The sequence below is a fragment of the Salvelinus fontinalis genome, chromosome 8, assembly GCF_029448725.1.
Source record: "Salvelinus fontinalis isolate EN_2023a chromosome 8, ASM2944872v1, whole genome shotgun sequence".
Lineage (NCBI taxonomy): Eukaryota > Metazoa > Chordata > Actinopteri > Salmoniformes > Salmonidae > Salvelinus > Salvelinus fontinalis.
The window spans coordinates 7452132-7466099 of record NC_074672.1 but is presented as its reverse complement, the minus strand read 5'-3'; the positions used below and the strand labels follow the sequence as shown (position 1 = coordinate 7466099).

At 43.8% G+C, this 13968-nt stretch overlaps 1 protein-coding gene and 1 long non-coding RNA gene across 4 annotated transcripts in view; one reads left to right on the top strand and one right to left on the bottom strand.

Moving 5' to 3' along the window:
* The window catches only part of LOC129860448 (agrin-like), a 368127-nt gene that overhangs the window by 235401 nt on the left and 118758 nt on the right, over positions 1-13968 (bottom strand). The gene's annotated exons all lie outside the window — the stretch shown is intronic.
* On the top strand, positions 497-916 carry LOC129860451 (uncharacterized). The gene is made up of 2 exons (XR_008760380.1): positions 497-621; positions 753-916. It is a non-coding gene; the product is annotated as an uncharacterized LOC129860451 (long non-coding RNA).

Here is a 13968-nt window from a genome sequence, read left to right as displayed (position 1 = left end):
CACACACACACACACACACACACACATGTATTTCAGTCTCTCTCTGATATACAGGTATCCCTCGTTTATCGCGGGGGTTACGTTCCGAAAATGACCCGCGATAAGTGAAATCCGCGAAATAGAAAACTTTTTTTTTTTTTTACAATTAGCAACTATTACATGTATACAAATACAGTGACTCACGTGTAGGCCGTTTCACTGCTCTTCAGAGCGTTTCGTCGACATTATGGGTTTAGGAGATGTTCGAAATTACAAGATAATTTGGCCAACTTAATGTAAATTTGCCAAGCTGTTTTATGTACGTACACATAACTGCACGAGACGACAAAATGATAGCACAATTCGTAGCATGTTTTGATACAAGAAGCGGGAGTGAGTTTTTAGCGAATCAGAATGCAGAGCACAATGCACCAAAAAAAAAAAAAAAATGCATTATGAAAATCCGCGAAATAGCGAATCCGCGATAAGTGAACCGCGAAGTGGCGAGGGATCACTGTACACTCACACACACAGACAGGATCTGCTCTGGTCCTGCAGTCTGGAGGTAACCTCTCAGAGAACACAGGGTCGCCCAGGTCTCTGTCAGCTCTGCCCTCACGACCAACATGATACCTCAGCCAGGTAGGTTACTTCAGCCCAGAGGTCTGCTTAAGCCCTCTTCCATTGCATATCAAGGTTGAGTGATGGACTGGGAAAAAGAAAAACGACCTCTATATCGCTCTTTTTCTTCTCCCTCTCCCCCTCTCTCTTAGGACGTGGTACGGAAAGTGGCAATCAAATGATCTTCCTACACTGATCTACAGTACGCCAACCATGTGGAATCCATTCAGTAGAGGGCGCCACTGAGTTGTTGCTCTTCTGAGCCACACAATGTAGAGCCAACACGACCCAAATAAAATCCTCAGTTCACATCAAAGCGCATCTCTGATCAATGTTTAATGCCGCTGATATTGCGAAAGGTTAACATCGCTGTCAGAGTGCTTTGAAATGGCAATTTCCATTAAGGAGCCAAAGGAGTTGGACTGACCCCATCTTTAACATGAGGATGGGCCAATCAAGAGGAGGTACAGTGACTTCAGAAAGTATTGACACCCTTTGACTTTCTTCACATTTTGTTGTGTTTACAGCCCTAATTTAAAATGGATTAAATGTAGATGTTTTGTCACTGGCCTACACACAATACCCCATAATGCCAAAGTGGAATTATGTTTTCAAAATGTTGACTAATTCATTTAAAATGAAAAGCTGAATGTCTTGAGTCAATAAGTATTCAATCCCTTTGTTATGGCAAGCCTAAATAAGTTCAGGAGTAAAATTGTGCTCAACAAGTCACATAATAAGTTGCATGGACTCACTATAATTACATTTTTTTTATGAAAAAGACCAGGGAGGTTTTCCAATGCCTTGCAAAGAAGCTTACCTTTTGGTAGATGGGTAAATCTAAAAAAACTGACACTGAAAATCCCTTTGAGCATGGTGAAGTTATTAATTACACTTTTGATGGTGTATCAATATACCCACTCACTACAATGATAAAGGCGTCCTTCCTAACTCGGTTGCCGGAGAGGAAGGAAACCTCTCAGGGATTTCAATATGAGGCCAATTGTGACTTTAAAACAGTTACAGAGTTTAATGGCTGTGTTAGGAAAAACTGAGGATGGATCAACAACATTGTAGTTACTCCACAATATTGTACAGGAAGCCTGTACAGATAAAAAATATTTCAAAACATGCCTCCTGTTTGCAATAAGGCACTAAAGTAAAACTGCCAAAAAAATGGCAAAGAAATGAACTATGTGCTGAATACAAAGCGTTATGTTTGGGGCAAATGCAACAACACATCACTCAGTACCACTCTTCATATTTTCAAGCATGGTGGTGGCTGCATCATGTTATGGGTATGCTTGTCATCGACAAGGACTAGGGAGTTTATGATAAAAAATAAACTAAAAATAGCTAAGGACAGGCAAAATCCTAGTGGAAACCTGGTTCAGTCTGCTTTCCGACAGACACTGGGACACAAGTTCACTTTTCAGCAGGACAATAACCTAAAACACAAGGTTGCTTACCAAGATGACATTGAATGTTCCTGAGTGGCCTAGTTACAGTTTTGACTTAAATCAATCAACAACCCACTTGACAGAGCTTGAATCATTTTTAAATGAATAAATGTGCAAATATTGCACAATCCAGGAGTGCAAAGCTCTTAGAGACTCGCTGCCAAATATTCAGCATGTAGCATGCAGCTTGTGTAATGTCTTTGTATTCTCGGAGGGCAAGATGCACCGTTTGCATGGGTGACTGGTGACGAAAAGATTCGGATCAGAGTACATGTGAGAGCAGTAGAGCGCACGTCCTGGTCGTCCAGTCGACCAACGTCTCGAGCGAATTGATTAAAGGCCATTTGAAACAGCTGCACGCCGACCCGAGTAACAACTTCGATTGCGGTAAAAAGGGTAGGGTTGTTTGTGTTCAATGTTTGTGTGTGCAGTTGTGACATGAAGACAACTGTCTGATGTGACATGAATTATAGATGAGAAATTAGCTTTGTCCATAACCCAAAAGGAGGCGGGGAAGAGCTAAATTGAGATGGTCAAATTGCCTTGTGAATCCAGCCGTTCCGTCAAGCCCATGGAGGCGCCCAGACATTAAGCCCTATCCAGTTCCACTAGCAGATGTGCGAATTGTCTCGCCTCAGTATTCGCTCCAATCGACATAAATGACAGCGTTCTGGTTTTTCAGCAGATTCCCAGACTTCCCAATCAACAGGGTCCAAGCTGCCGTCCACACATTTGGATACGGGAGGGATTGAAGCTGTGCATGGCTAACATCATTATCCTTCATTGGGTTTAGGAGTCACAGAGGAAGAGCGAGCAGAACAGACAGATTGTTGAGTTTGGGGATAGTGATCGAAAGTGAAATCTAAGTGGGAACGGGGATGTACCACTGTTCCAAAGCAGGGTGGTCTTTTATTTACACCATGACTCACGCCTTAGACACACACAGGACAGTGAGTGAGTGACATGTTCATCCCTCCAGTTGCAATCAACGAGCGTGACGGTGACGCCCAGGGCTGATCTCAGCCCACTCGGTGCAGAAGAAACTGGAGCTGTTCCAGGTCAAGCTCTGCTGCTTTAATAGCCATTCTTGACTAATTTAGCAGCTGTCTACAGCTGACCCTGGTCATTATTGGCACAGCTGTATTGTTGTCTGGACTGTTGCTATGGGATGCTATTCTGCTGTCTGTAGCTGATCCTAGTTCAGTTACTACTCCTCACCACCAGCACAGGCATCCAGTCATCACCTCCCTCCCCTTCTCCTCTTCCATTAGCACCCATCTCCACATTTCTTTTAACGGACCCCTCCAAGATGGCATTTCTTGGCACCTATGGTCGTAACTCCCATTGTGGCAGTACCCTGAAGGCTTAGCAGGGCCTATGTCTTGTCCCCTTAGGCATCCCTGCCACCACTGCTACTCTACTTCGTTAATGGAGAAGAACTAACTAGCAGCAGCCATTCATTCATTAGCCCTGTGCTTTCTCAACCCCCCCCCCCATTAGTGCTAACAATAATGATCTGAGCGTTTAATACCCTGTTTGCTTCGCTGCCTCGCCCTGTTTATAATTTTTTTTTTTATACCAGGCACTTTTCTCTTAATGGCCCTTGAAGAAATTATTCCAAATGGGTTTGCACAGAGAGAGAGAGAGAGAAAAAAGGGAGGAGGGTAATATAGGAAAGAACAGCGGGAGCTTTGTAGCTAGCGCCGAGCTAGTTGGAGCCTCATGCTCTTTCATGTGGCGGGCATGTGGAGCGTGAATGTAAGTGTGGCACTGGAGGATGGGGTGGTGTGTGTCAGGGTACAGACGGCGTCAGTGATCCACGGAGAGAGCAGTTGTTGTTGGCTCTGACAGCCCTGACAATGCGGAGGTACAGTGATGGAGCTGGGCGTTGATTCAGGTGTCAGTCTCTGGCAGCGATCTGTCAACTATGAAGCATTAGGGCGAAGTTACACAGTCTATGCCAGAGATGCACTTCACAATTCAGGCTCCTCCAGTTCCCTTGCCCGGCTAGCTATCGTTAGTTTGCTTGTTCCTTGATCAATGATTGCCACTGATTGGCTGGTGACTGAATGCACCTGGTTTCCCAGCTAAAAGGCAAGCGAAACCAGCAAGATCTTTGCACCCCTAGTCTATGCCATGGATATTAATGTGAAGTGCATGTTGGTCAAGTTACCAGATGCACATAGGTGAGTAGTTACTGCAGATGTTGTGTCATGGTAACAGACAGTGTGAGACACTGAATGGCCACAGTAGTTCACCTGAAAGCTTTTTCCCCTGACAATGACCTGAGGTCAGAGTAGCCCACTATAGGATGGATACCAAGCAGTCAGGGTTAGAGGTTGTGAACTGCAAAGGGATGAAGAGTGGCATCGAGGAGCTGCACTCCCGACGATAAATGAAAGTAAAGCTTGAAAAGTCAGAGGGCTGCTGGTAAGATTGTGAACATCCAAAGCAAACAGTGCAAATGGCATGAGGGATATCTACCAACCCCACACACAGGAGGAACCTACCGACCAAAGCATGAGAAATTGATTTCTGTGAGTGCACTCAGAACTAAATAAAAATGTGGCAGAACCTATTTATCATACCATACAGGAGCCAGTCAACAAAACAAAAAGAAAAGAGTTGACTACAGAAGCTTGACAGAAAAAAATGTGGCCAAACTGAGTGGCCAAATTGAGCAATCGGGGGAGAAGGGCCTTGGTCAGGGAGCTGACAGAGCTCCAGAGTTCCTCTGTGGAGATGGGAGAACCTTCGAGAAGGACAGCCATCTCTGCAGCACTCCAACAATCAGGCCTTTATGGTAGAGTGGCCAGACAGAAGCTACTCCTCTGTAAAAGGTAAAAGGCACATGATTTGATTTGACAGCCCGCTTGGAGTTTGCCAAAAGGCACCTAAAGGACTCTGAGACCATGAGAAACAAGATTCTCTGGGCTGATGAAACCAAGATTGAACTCTTTGGCCTGAATGCCAAGCTTCACCTCTGGAGGAAACCTGGCACCATCCCTACAGTGAAGCATGGTGGTGGCAGCATCATGCTGTGGAGATGTTTTTCAGCGGCAGGGACTAGGAGACTAGTCAGGATCGAGGGAAAGATGAATGGAACAAAGTACAGAGTGATCCTTGATGAAAACCTGCTCCAGAGCGCTCAGGACCTCAGACTGGGGCGAAGGTTCACCTTCCAACAGGACAACAACCCTAAGCACTCAGCCAAGACAACACAGGAGTGGTTTCGGGACAAGTCTCTGAATGTCCTAAAGTGGCCCAACCAGAGCCTGTCCTTGAACCCGATCGAACATCTCTGGAGAGACCTGAAAATAGCTGTGCAGCAATGCTCCCCATGCAACCTGACAGCGCTTGAGAGGATCTGCAGAGAAGATTGGGGGAAACTCCCCAAATACAGGTGTGCCAAGCTTGTAGCGTCATACCCAAGAAGACTCGAGGCTGTTATCGCTGCCAAAGGTGCTTCAACAAAGTACTGAGTAAAGGGTCTGAATACTTTCTGAATGCACTTTAACAACAGTATGGAATGTCTACATGCGCGTACACTTCTCCACGTGCACTTTTTCACGTGCACTTCTCCACGTGCACTTCTTCACGTGCACTTCTTCACGTGCATGCACACACACAAGCCACTTTTTACTTATCAAAGCTGACAGTGACAAGCTTTCATATGCTGGGACCCTTTCATTTGCATTTACAGTAATGAACTGGCTCTCTAACTAATACCCATTTCTCTCTATCTTCTACTCCCTGCTCATTCTCCATCAAGTCAGATCTTCTTAGATAGAGGGCAGAGAGGGAATCTTAATTGGCACGTAATCCCGTTAGTTGAGAAGCCGTCCAAGAAGAAATGTCTCTAAATTATTTATATTCCTAATCAGACGCCTCACATTCGACTTCTCTTGCAAGACAGCTTCGTGTTTTCGTAAATAATTGCATTCCTTTTAATAGGATACTGGGAAATGAGGCCAGGGCTGGCAGAAAAAAATATATTTTTTTGAAACGAAGAAGATGAAGAGTATGGCACCATGGTGATGAAATGAGACGTGTTCCTTGCAGACAGTGTAAAGACGGACAATATGGCGTCATTGTGAAGAAACGTGTTTGTTACAAAAGTCAGAGTAGATCGTCTCCCCTGTGCTGTGTTACAGCAGCAACGGCATGTCCGGTGGAGACGTTTCTCCCTCTGTCTGCTGTTGAATTTTATTTATTTCGGGCAACAGATATTTAGAACAAAATGCACAATGTGGACCCAGAGGATATCGCTTGAAAGTATTAATTAAAACGCAAAATGTTCAAAGTGGTCCTCGATGGTAAAACAAATTAACACGTAATGATTCAAAGACAAGACAACATTACAAACAACCATAAATACATTCATTTATATTGACATCCTAAAAAGGCACTATTCACTGCACTTCTCCCTAACCTTAAAAATCAACCATATTAATTTCTCATTAAAACAACCTATTAATTGCACATCATACCGATCCTTCAAATAAATAAAATGACCAGCAGTAGGGGGCGCAAGGGGCAGTGGAGTCGTTTCTCTTACTTAGACAACCTTGTCCAAATGAAAAACTTTGCCTACTTTTTAAAGCAATTTGTACTGTTTATTTGCTTGATCTCCAAGGGAAGGCTATTCCATAGACAAATGCCTGCATGGAAAAACGTGCTCCTCACAGTACTGTTTACTCTTGGGATTTTACAAGACATAACACTAGCTCTGGTGACTGTGTTGGTTATAGACCATATCAATGTATTTTTTCATATAAGCTGGGGCACGATAATTTAAGATGTCAAACATATGATTAAGTTTAAGTTGATCCACTCTGGACTCCAAAGGCAACAAGCCCACCTCCTGGAACTCCTGTACCCCTATGTGGGTCCTAGGGGGGACATTCAGCATATACCTGATAACATTATTTTGCATGACCTGCATTCTCTTTTTAAGCGTTTTTGATAGCCCACTAAACCAAGCAGAGCAGGCATAATCAAAATTACACTGAATCAAGGTTGAGACAAGCAGTTTCTTAGCTTTAATGTTAAAATATCTAGCGTTACGATATAAACATTTCAATTTGTTTGCCATTTTAGAAAGTATTTTAGCAGCAATCAGGTCTCCAGAAAGGGATTGATCTAGGGACACACCACGATAAGATACACTTGTTTTAGATTCAATCTCCTTGCCTGCACAGTTTACTGTTAACTTGTCAGCCCTAAGCAATCTATATTTTGTTCCAAACAAAATCGACTCAGTTTTTCCCAAATGTAGTGACAATTTATCAGACAACCAATCTCTAACAAATTGCAATTCCTTACTCAGGGTCTCCTCTGTGTAAACTGTATCATTCCCTGATACCAGTATGGCTGAGTCATCAGTATAAAGCAGGAGTTTGCACTTTACTGTATCTGGCATATCATTAACGTATATATGAAATAAGAGAGGCCCTAAAATGGATCCCTGCGGTACTCCACGGGATATTTCTTTGGCCTCTGACATCACCAACATTACATACTTGTGTTCTGTTGGTCAGATAAGACCTAAACCAATTCACTGCTACATAATTTAGACCCATGCATTTCAGTTTCATCAGGATAATATCATTGGTCCACAGTGTCAAAAGCTTTCTGCAAGTAGAACATGACCATAACTGTATAGTTCCCCTTCTCACTTTCCTGCTTGGTGTGGTCAAAAAGGTGGATAAGGCAAGTATCAGTGGAATGAGCTGTTCTAAAGCCAGAATGTATTTCAGAAAGGAGTTTCTGCTCAAGAAGGTGTCCCTCAAGTTGATTAAAACTAATCTCTCAACTTTTGATAATTTGCTGAGGATTGACACAGGCCTGTAGTTTCCTTCATTTGTTTTACTGCTCTTCTTGTGGAGTGGAACCACACAGGCTGTTTTGAGATAATGTGTGATACCTTTGCTTTGGACAAAATTGTAAATGAAAGACTAGCCATAGTCTCCAGAGCAGATGGGTAACTTCTTAACCAGAGATGAGGCTATAGTGGTAAAAAATGGGTTAAAATAATTTGCAGCCTTTGCCTGGTCATAACATAAAACATCATGAATATCCAGGCCAATACTACAGGATTTTACCTTATGGGGAGTTTTTGAGCCAATGTCCTTAAACATTTTCCATAGTTTACGAGGCTGATGTAAGTTGTCATTAACAGCGTCTATATAATGTTGGTATTTGGCCTTATCCATTTTTTATCTTGCCTGGTTTCTACAGTTAATATAACCGTCATAATCTTGTTGTAGATTTGTCCTTCTGAATCTGGCCAGGTAGCGATCCCTTTTCCTTATGAGGTCTAAGATCTCAGAAGTGATCCATTTCCCTGACCGCTGTTTGATTCAAATTTGTTTCAGCAGAGCCAGAGAGTCGGGTGTCGACAGAAACACATCTTTAAAAAGATGCCAAGCTTGATCAACATCGTCACAGTTTAGTACGTGAGACTAATCCAAAATTCCAAGGACCTCTACAAAAAGTTATTTTGAGTATTGTTTCATAGACCGTACCTTCATGTATTTATTACCTGGCTCTAGTAGCAGTTTGGATGTCTTACGGGTACAGTAGGTTACCATATGATCACTAAAACCAATATTTAAGACTCCTGACTGACAGACGTTCTCTTGATCTGATACAATAATCAAATCCAAAGTCCACACCTGGGTTGGCTCAACAATCAGTTGTTTAGTTCAAATATCTGATTAAAGTTATACAGGGCATTTACTAGTGTACTTTTCTTGGGTGATAACTGCACATGCGTATTAAAATCGCCAAGCAGAATACATTCTCTATTCGCAAATATATTGTGATCGCAGCAATTTGATTTGAAGTATATCCTATAAATGATTGTGCTTCGGTATTTCCACCGATATTTCCAAGTATTTCCACCCATGCAACCTCAAGACCATCCATTTTCAGATCTGAACGAGGGTTAAAATGCACATCGTTCCTAGTAAAAACAAATACGCCGCCACCGTTTCGGTTGCGGTCAATTCTACGAACGCTATAACCCGGTAGCTCAACCCCATCGTCCTCAATTGACCCGTGTCTCTGTAACTACTGACCCGTTTGTTTGGAGCAAGGAGTTTTAATTCCTCTAATTTCGGGCAGCAGCCTCCAAGCGTTCACATGGATAAAATGAAGTTCTCTCTGATTGAAACAGTCAAACATGTCATCATCTGTGCCCACTGCTGATACATCGACTATCTCATCTAGATTGCACTCATCATCCCTGCTTGTGTCCAGCATCCCAATGTTTGGCACCGCATTTACCCAGCATACATTGCAAACAAGCAAAAATGTTACTTTGAGACTTTACAGCTTCACCATATGACAAGGGGTTGAGAGCTCCACACTTTATGTGAACAAACAAATCACAAATGGTCACAAGCCACCGCTTTTGTATTCTTCCTTACGGTATTACCACAGTTCGGGCAGAGTTGTTTAGCTTGCTTTGTGGTGTGTGGGCCAGGACAGGGGTGTACATCGCCACAGAGTAGCAGGAAGAAGGTAACAAGCAGCTTGTTGGAGTTGACACCGGTCTCAGCGGCGCTGCGGCGTTTCCTGTGTACCTTCCCCAAGCGGCTCAGCTGTTCCCGTAGGAAAGGTGATATCAGGTGCCGGTAAAGTTGTTCATGGCCAAAGTTCACAATATGAAAGGGAAGATTTCCATCCACGCCTTTCGTTGTAGGTGGAATGGGAGTGTGGGATAATCGTCATGTTTGAAATGTAGAATAAATCAGAAATGGCAAAGCGAAACTTCTGGCAAGAGCCATAATAGTATTGAGCGAAAGGATCCTGTTGTGAACGCAGTAGACTGAGCCAGGGGGTCGCGGGGTCTCATTGACACAGGTGTTCTGGAGACCGCCGGAAACAGGCTACTGTCATCAGCCCAGAGACAAGCTGTTGTGAACGCAGTAGACTGAGCCAGGGGGTCGCGGGGTCTCATTGACACAGGTGTTCTGGAGACCGCGGGAAACAGGCTACTGTCATCAGCCCAGAGACAAGCTGTTGTGAACGCAGTAGACTGAGCCAGGGGGTCGCGGGGTCTCATTGACACAGGTGTTCTGGAGACAGCCGGGAAACAGGCTACTGTCATCAGCCCAGAGACAAGCTGTTGTGAACGCAGTAGACTGAGCCAGGGGGTCGCGGGGTCTCATTGACACAGGTGTTCTGGAGACCGCGGGAAACAGGCTACTGTCATCAGCCCAGAGACAAGCTGTTGTGAACGCAGTAGACTGAGCCAGGGGGTCGCGGGGTCTCATTGACACAGGTGTTCTGGAGACCGCGGGAAACAGGCTACTGTCATCAGCCCAGAGACAAGCTGTTGCCGGGCGGAGGGTGAATCAGCCGGAACACAGCTCTAAGACAGGAATATATCTTCCTAACCTTGAAACCCACCAACTGTCTGTCAAAGCAGCTTCTACAGACAACCACACACACACAGACACACACACTCTTTCATTGAAATACCAAAAGGTGTATAAACAAATTTCCCAAATTTTGTGGACAGGGCCGGGAAAACTTGCTGATGAGGTTGTTTGCCTCAGATGTTTCAAGAATATACTTCTTAATGCTTGGAGACACCCTGCCAGGGCACAGGTGCTGAGGGATTGTTGTGAGGAGCACTTGATATTTGCTGTAGGCCTTGCCCCATCCAATCAAAGCCAAGACCTTTAAGGACACACAACAACCCCTTTGCTCTCATCTCTTATATTGAGCCACGGCAACCAAAGAGACTCACTATTTCTCTAAAGCTTGGACACAAAATACACTTCCTACTAGAGTCAAGGGTCGGTGTTCAACCTTGATGAACTCTTCCACTTTTAAGGCCCCATAATATAGCTATGTTTGAGTCTTTATACTTGCCTATGTGGCAGTTATTGTTATGTATGCATGGGGTTATTCAATAAGCCAGCAGCATACCACCCTGCATCGCACTGCTGGCTTTCCCCTGAAGCTAAGCAGGTTTGGTCCTGGTAGGTCCCTGGATTGGAGAGCAGATGCTGCTGGAAGTGGTGTTGGAAGCCCAGGAGGAGACACTCTTTCCTCTAGGCTAATACAAAAATATTATAAATCCCAACGTCCCAGGGCAGTGATTGGGGACATTGCCCTGTGTAGGGTGCCTTCTTTCGGATGGGACATTAAACGGGTGTCCTGACTCTCTGTGGTCACTAAAGGTCCCATGGCATTTATCGTAAGAATCGAGGTGTTAACCCTGGTGTCCTGGCAAAAATCCCAATCTGGCCCTCATACCATCAAGGCCTCCTAATCACCCCCAGCTTCCAATTGGCTCATTCATCCCCCCTCCTCTCCCCTGTAACTATTCCCCAGGTCGTTGCTGTAAATGAGAATGTGTTCTCAGTCAACTTACCTGGTAAAATAAAAATAATTGTTATGTCTGGTTCCATAGTCTATTATGACATGTAACGGCATACCGATTGATAGTGTGCTTGGTCGATCTCCTATCTAAGGGTGTACCCACTCCTCAGGCATTCATTTAGGGTTCATAGTAGTCCTGGGTTCAAATATAATTTCAAATGCAATGCCTTCAGAAAGTATTCACACTCCTTTTTCCACATATTGTTGTGTTACAAAGTGGTATTAAAATGGATTTCATTTAAATTTTTTGTCAATTATGTCATTTTTTAAATTTCATACATTTTAAGTCTTGCCATAGATTTTCAAGCTGATTTAAGTAAAAAATGTAACTAGGATGTAACTAGGCCACTGAGGAACATTTAATGTTGTCTTGGTAAGCAACTCCAGTGTAGATTTGGCCTTGTGTTTCAGGTTATTGTCCAGCTGAAAGGTGAATTAGTCTCCCAGTGTCTGCTGGAAAGAAGACAACCAGGTTTTCCTCTAGGATTTTGCCTGTGTTTAGCTGTATTCCGTTTCTTTTTATCCTAAAAAAAACTCACTAGTCCTTGCTGATGACAAGCATACCCATAACATGATGCAGCCCTCACCATGCTTGAACATATTACGTGGTACTCAGTAATGTGTTGGATTTGCCCCAAACATAATGCTTTTTATTCAGGGCAAAAAGATAATTTCTTTGCCACATTTCTTTGCAGTATTACTTTAGTGTCTTGTTGAAAAAGGATGTTTTGGAATTTTTTTATTCTGTTCAGCCATCTTTATTTTCACTCTCGTTTAGGTTAGTATTGTGGATGAACTACAATGTTGTTGATCCATCCTCAGTTCTCATGTCACAACCATTAAACTCTAACCATTTTAAAATCACCAGTGGCCTGATGGTGAAATCCCTGAGCAGTTTCCTTCCTCTCCGGCAAATGAGTTAGGAAGGACGCCTGTATCTTTGTAGATATGAAGATATCCCTCTAGTGGTGTGGGGGCTGTGCTTTGGCAGAGTGGGAGGGGTTATATCCTGCCTGTTTGGCTCTGTCCGGGGGTATCATCGAATGGGGCCACAGTGTCTCCTGACCCCTTCTGTCTCAGCCTCCAGTATTTATGCTGCAGTAGTTTATGTGTCGGGGGGCTAGGGTCAGTCTGTTATATCTGGAGTACCTCTCCTGTCTTATCTCGTGTCCTGTGTGAATTTAAGTATGCTCTCTCTAATTATCTCTCTCTTTCTCTCTCGGAGGAGGACCTGAGCCCTAGGACCATGCCTCAGGACTACCTGGGATGATGACTCCTTGCTGTCCCCAGTCCACCTGGCCATGCTGCTGCTCCAGTTTCAACTGTTCTGCCTGCGGCTATGGAACCCTGACCTGTTTACCGGACGTACTACCTTGTCCCAGACCTGCTGTTTTCAACTCTCTAGAGACAGCAGGAGCGGTAGAGATACTCTTAATGATCGGCTATGAAAAGCCAACTGACATTTACTCCTGAGGTGCTGACCTGTTGCACCCTCTACAACTACTGTGGTTATTATTATTTGACGATGCTGGTCATTTATGAACATTTGAACATCTTGGCCAGGTTCTGTTATAGTCTCCACCCGGCACAGCCAGAAGAGGACTGGCCACCCCTCATAACCTGGTTCCTCTCTAGATTTCTTCCTAGGTTTTGGCCTTTCTAGGGAGTTTTTCCTAGCCACCGTGCTTCTACACCTGCATTGCTTGCTGTTTGGGGGTTTAGGCTGGGTTTCTATACAGCACTTTGAGATATCAGCTGATGTAAGAAGGGCTATATGAATAAATTTGATTTGATACACCATCCAAAGCCTAATTAATAACTTCACCGTGCTCAAAGGGATATTCAGCATCTGCTTTTATAGTTTTTACACACATCTTCCTCGTATTTTTGTTAAAATAGTATTTGAAATAAGTATTGGAATATCTTGTTGTTTGGTTGTTACAAATAACCATTCAAATAAGCAAATAAAAGTACTTGTTTTGGGTTGTGTATTTGAAAATACTCAAATACCCATGTATTTAAACCCAGGTCTGGTTCATAACTGACAACCTGGCCAGCTATACTGTGGTATAGAAGATACAGGGAATCTGAATAGCAGCTCCTGCTTGCCTTCCAGTCACCAGCAAATGAAAAATCTCAAACAATTGGCAGAATTCCCTGTAGGATGTAAACAACATTCAAGCTGCAGAGTTTTTTTTTCTGTGAACAGCAATTCCAGGCTTCATCACTGAACTGCATCAATGTGAAAAAGACGAGACGTAACAAAAACAATCTGTGTATCGACTTCGGCGCTCCATGCAGGCACTTTCAGATTGTTGAGAATTCCCCCTGGGTGTACGCCAAGACCTATACCACATGTGAAGGGAGATGTAGGGGGTGGAGAGAGGTGGGAGAGGAATAAGCACTGTACGTCATTACATTATCTTCCCCACTACTCACTCTCCGTCTTCATCACCCACGCCACGACAGCCGCCACTCAATCAATGGCGAGAACGAGACGTCGCACTTT